Genomic DNA, 6000 nt, shown 5'->3' with positions numbered 1-6000 from the left:
AATTTTAAAATTATTCATACTTGAAATATTCTCATCAAATCTTAAAAACTTTAAAACATTCATTAAAACTGATAATATTTTAGACATTATTAAAAATGAAGAGAAATTTAAATCATTTGAAAGTTTAATTTTTGAATATTTTGATAAAAATGAGCTTTTGGCTAAAGATTTGATTAATAAAATCCTATACAAAACTTGTAAAGGAGATTCTTTAGGAATTGACAAAGACACGCCAATTTATCAATTTGAAAGAATTAAAAATGCTTACATAAAGCATAAAAATTCATGGTCTGAGTTTTTTGAGAAAATATTAAAACTTCCAGATGTCAAATTTGATTCACTAAAGAAATTTATGATTGAAGTTTTTGAGTCAAATGAAGATCTGATTGACTGCATTGGCAAGAATAACAGACATGAAATTATTGGAAGAACAGAAAATTACAGATCATTTGTGAAATTCCTCATGAGATATTTTGAAGGCAATAATGATAAAAGAACTCAATTTTTACAAGAATTCGTAAATAATGAATATGAAGACAGTCCACATCCATTGCTGACAATTGTTAAGGAAAATGATCTGTATAAATGTTCAGCTGCCTTTAAGATTTATTCAAAATATCCTGAATTTTTATTGGAACCAAATCTTTTTTTCAAAATTTTATCAAGCATAGGTGATAAAGGATATGATCCATTTTTGGAATATTTGAAAAATAATTTCATTTCTGACAAGTCAGAGATAATTGACTGCATGAATAGTGGTATAGAATATTTAGAAATTTGGCAAGAGCAGCAATTTGAAAAGTTTCATAAATTTTTGACAGATTTTTTCGAAAATGATAAAGATTTAATTAGAATATACATCAGAAAAATACTATTTTACAGTTATGAAGCTAACTGTCACCCACTAGTTCAAGTTTTACAGTCAAATGATTTACAAGGGTTTGAAAAACTAGTTAATAAATACATTGAATATAAAGAATCGGATGAAGAGTTGCAAGAGATTTTTGAGAACATTTCAAGTTACATTTATAGCAATTTGGATTATAAAACATTTTCGTTATTTAAAGAATTAATGCAGACAATTTTTGGAATGAATAATCCAGATATACTGACCATATTTGAACAATTTATGCCTGTAAATGAAATCTAATGAAATAAGGCAAAACTTATTTAATTGAAATAATTATTAATATTTAGTCGACAAGAAACATGCTGATGATTATGCTTATAAAATTGTACATGCTATAGTATATTGATTATTGAATATTTGTTGTACGTCGAATTTAGAATAACATTAATAAATGAATTTAATGAAATTAAATAAATGCATTTAATAAAACTTACTTTTCCTAATCTGTATCCTCTTTCTTTTTCAAACATATTTATTTCAGAATTTACGATACTTGAAATTCAAGTCTTGAATAGGGCTTATTAATTATAGTTATAAATTAATTTAGATAATTTAGAACAGTGTTTATTAAATACATATAAAATATACCAATTATTTGATTTTTATTTACTTTAAAATAATTTTCTAAATTACATTTCTTATTTCAAACTGTTGTGGCGCAATGTTGGCTTCAAAAAATCTTGAATTCCTGTATAGTTGTGTTGAATTGTTTGTGGTACTTTTGTGCTTGACTCCGATATTGAAGTTTCTATTGACGAGTTCACAATTTTAAGAAAATTTTCTAAAATATTTTTTGGATCATAATATCCCTTCATTAAATCAAAAACATTTAAGTTTGTAGGCACAATTATTTGATGTAAAAATTTTTCTAAATTTTCTTGACGATTTTCAAAAGTTGATTTTAAAAAATCAATAAATTTTTCGTTACATCTCTTATGAAATATGTAAATTGGCAGAAAATCGGATGTACTTGAGGTAATTATATTTTGAATTTCTGTATCATTAAAATATGTTTTATAAAATTTTGAGGTTTTTGAAACTATACTGCTGTATATGCCAAAGCCAGAATTAAAAAGAAGATTTAATTTAATACTAGAATCTACAATTGATGGTTTTTGAGTCAATAAAAATGTCTTTTGTTGCTCGCGGGTTGTGTGATTAACAAAATAATTCCATAATATATCAAATCCATTTTCACCCATATTTCTATACAATACATTAGGTTTTGAAAACAAATCTATTATTTCATCATTTGTAAAGTATTCATCTAATTTTGTTAAATAAAATTCAAGAATCTCAATTATTAAATTATTTTTAGCGGGAGGAAATTTTCAAAAAACCTTTCAAGAATTTCCTTTCGTTCTAAAAATGTAAAATTGTTTTCAACAACTGGCCACAGCTTTTGACTAAATGCATATTCTTTTACATAGGCCTCATCTGTGTCAAAAGTTATTAATTCTACGATAATTTTTGATTCTAATAATTCCTTAATTTCATTTTTTTCCAAATTTCTTGAAATATATTCGAAACCGTCAACAGCATCAAGGATTTCTGACATTTTTTCATCCAATTGATACTCATCATGAATCATAATTTTTTGTTCATTATAATTCATTTTTAAACAATATAAACTATATAAAATTACTCCTTTTTGATTTTTACCAAATAAAAATTTTCGATATTCATCCTCAGTCAAGTATGGACGGACAAGATTTCTTATTAAAACAAGATCATATTGCCTATTAAACATATAACTATAACTGAATAATTTAGTATATAAAGTACTATTTTCAACAATTTGAAGTAATTTTTTCAAAACTTTGAGATCCTTTTTGAGAAAATTAAATACTAGCGGAAAGATTTCTCCGCCATGAATTTCTAATTGAGTCAAAAATGAATTTTCAAATTTTTCTATAAACATTTTTGAAATTTTCTTGTTGAAATTCGTTTTGTTTTTCAATTTCCTATTGTTTAGTTGAAGAAAGCAATTAAGAAATAAATGAACACCCGGAAAGTACGTAGAATGATGCCAAACATGAACTCTATACTCTGTTTCCATATCAGATAGTTCTTCAGTTGTATCATAAATATTTTCAATCAAATACTGTGCAATGAAAAATTCTGCAAATGTTCTATGTGCAAATTTAAAGTTTTTTGGACCATTGATGTACAAAATGCCCATTCTTGATATTTCGTCACTTGTTAATTCTTCTGGAATCTCTTCACGCATCATTTTCAATTTTAAAGAGTAAAAGTAAGCAAGAGAATGATGTTCGATTTGAAATTCACTTTTCATTGCATATGATTGATAAACTTTAAGCATATCAAAATTTCGATGTTCCGTTATAAAACCAACTAAAAATTCTTTTGCAAAATCATTTTCTTTCCAAATATGAATTTTCTTTAAAATGAATTTTCGATAAATTTCGTATAAATTTTCATTTTCATAAATTTCGACATCATTGTAAACCAACTCTGTGATCATTAAAAGCAATAACGGAGTGTCAAAAACCTTTACAAATTTTGTTGAGCTTGAAATTTTTAGAACCTTTTTTATATATTTTTGAAAATCAGACAGTCGAACTTGTTGTGACTTTAAAAATTCTATAATAAAATTTTCCTGTTCTATTTCATCAAAAGGAACCAAAGAGTAAGTTTTCGTCATAAATTCTGACTTTAACTGGTCTGAATATAATGGCCTTGTGCAAATAAATTGTACATTTGTCGTGGAAATTTGAATTAATTTTAAAATTTTAATAACTTCGTCACTGTATTCAGGTGAAATTTCATCAAAACCATTCCATAATAAAATAGCATTGCCTGAATCAAATGATTCCTCAAATATTTCTCTTTCAAATTCATTTTTCTGATCTAATTTAAATATTTTTTCCAATATTTTTTTCACATCTTTTATATTATTTACATTTTTATATAATGATTTATGGTCTTTTAAATCAATATATGAAACCCATTTAATAGGAAATTTCTGCTTAATTATTATCGACATTTGCTCAAAAGTTGTGGTTTTTCCAGTTCCTGCTTCTGATGATAAAATGCAAATTTTGGATTCAATTGCTTTATCAATTAAATAATTAAAACTAAATTGCAGTGATTTGTAAGAAAATAACGAATCAAGAGTTTCACTATTGTATGTAATCTTGAAATCAGAATTAGTGAGAATTCTATATTGTTCGATTCTTTTAATACGATTAATTTCTGCATCTTGAGATGCATTTTCCCTTTTTGTAAATTCTTGATAAAACCTATAAAAATAATTATTTTCCGAAGTATTACTTAAATTTAGCTTAGCTATATCAACTTTTTCTATAAAATTATAATAAATCTCGAATATATTTTCATCCCAAAATCTCCTCTCGACATAAAAGTTAGTATCATTTGAAATCATTTTATGAATAATAAAATCTTTTTCACTTAAAATATTCAAAATTTGATCAGAACTTAAAGAATTGAAAGCTGTTGGATATAAATCGTAAATTTCTTCAACTTTTAAACTTTCATTTTGAAAATTTAAATTTGATTTTAAAACTTTTTCTTTTAATTTTCTCGTTAAATTTTGCCAATCATGTGTTATGAGTTCATCTAAATAATGATAATGAGGATCATTGAAATTTAAAGTTTCACCTTTGAGCATTTGCGAAATATGATCGGATGTCAAATTATTATAAATTGGAGAATTTCGAATAAACAAGTCTTGCAATTGAACTTCTACATTTTTATAATATACTGAAGCATTCAAACTTTTACCTTACCAGCATCAGAAAGATCACTAAACCTATAAAATGGACTATAAAATATTGAACGAGTTATAAAAAATCCAGCAACAATAACAATTAATGATACAATAATTGTCACTACAAGAATTATTTTGTTTTTTAAAATTTTTTGTTCCATTCGTTGAATTTCCTTTTCAATCCTTGGAAGTGCCTTTTCCAAATCAGCAACGACTTTATGCTCATAAAAATCAAAAAGTTCTCTGAAATTCTGTCTTACTTCCTTCAACTTTTCAGGTTGATTGTGATACAAAGCCATTAAATGAGGAACTCGAACTATTAGCTCAGCATGATGCATTTTTCGGGGATATCTAAATGCTAAGTCAATAAGCAACTCCTTATCTCGATTTTGTTCACAAATTTTAGCGATCGCTGCAAATTCACGTCGTTGTTCTTGATCATTTGGTTTGTATGGTCTCGCTCTATTCCTGTAGACTAAATTCATTGCATAATGACATAGTTCATGAGCTATTGTCCCAAAAGTTTCATTCTCTGTTGATTGATCTATTAAAAAACCGGCAGCAACACAAATCACACCTTTGTATAAAATAGACCTCTCATATTAGAATCAGCTGTTGGATCAACCACATCTATCGTCGTTGACTTAAAATCGAAGATTAATTGCAATTTTTTTGACGCTGCTGCTATCATGAGAATAATTCGTATGAACGGATTTTGATTGAGAATTCCAAAAGCATATTGAACTAAGTTAAGGTTAGATTTGACATTTGTATCATCATGAGATAATGATGAACAGTTCACTAAGCCAGTCAAATGTTTTTCTGGCATATGAATCGAGTTTTTAAAATGAATTTTTCTTAGCATTTCGCGCTCGTCTTCACTAAAATATTTCCAAAAGTCATGAAAAACTTCGTGTCTTCCTAGAAAGACTTTACGTGTAGTTAATAGCTGATACATGTCAATTTGTTTATTATTTAATGCAAATTTAGCTGCTGATTCATTTAATCTGTTATAAAACGGGTGTATAGTTTCCGACTGATTCAAAATATTGTTAATTTTATTTTCGTCATTGTCAATAATCGATGAATGAAGTTCCTCACTTTTTTCGCAAAATGCCCTTAATTCTGGTGAGCATGCATTAATATTAAACTGTTTTGGATAGGTTGTACCAAATTTTAGCAAAGTTAAAATAATATCATCATGATGATGCTCCCATGCTAAGTCTTGGGCAGTAAGGTCGTCATTTCTTCGATGTAATACAGTTTCTAGATTTTGTGTAAGCAGAATTTTTAAAATATCATTCTGGCCTGATTCTGCTGCTAGAAAAAGTAAATTGAA

The sequence above is a fragment of the Chironomus tepperi genome, unplaced genomic scaffold (assembly GCF_022539635.2).
Source record: "Chironomus tepperi strain 1889 unplaced genomic scaffold, CSIRO-AGI_Ctep_v1 contig_337, whole genome shotgun sequence".
NCBI classification, from domain to species: Eukaryota; Metazoa; Arthropoda; class Insecta; order Diptera; family Chironomidae; genus Chironomus; species Chironomus tepperi.
This window is presented reverse-complemented; position numbering follows the sequence as displayed.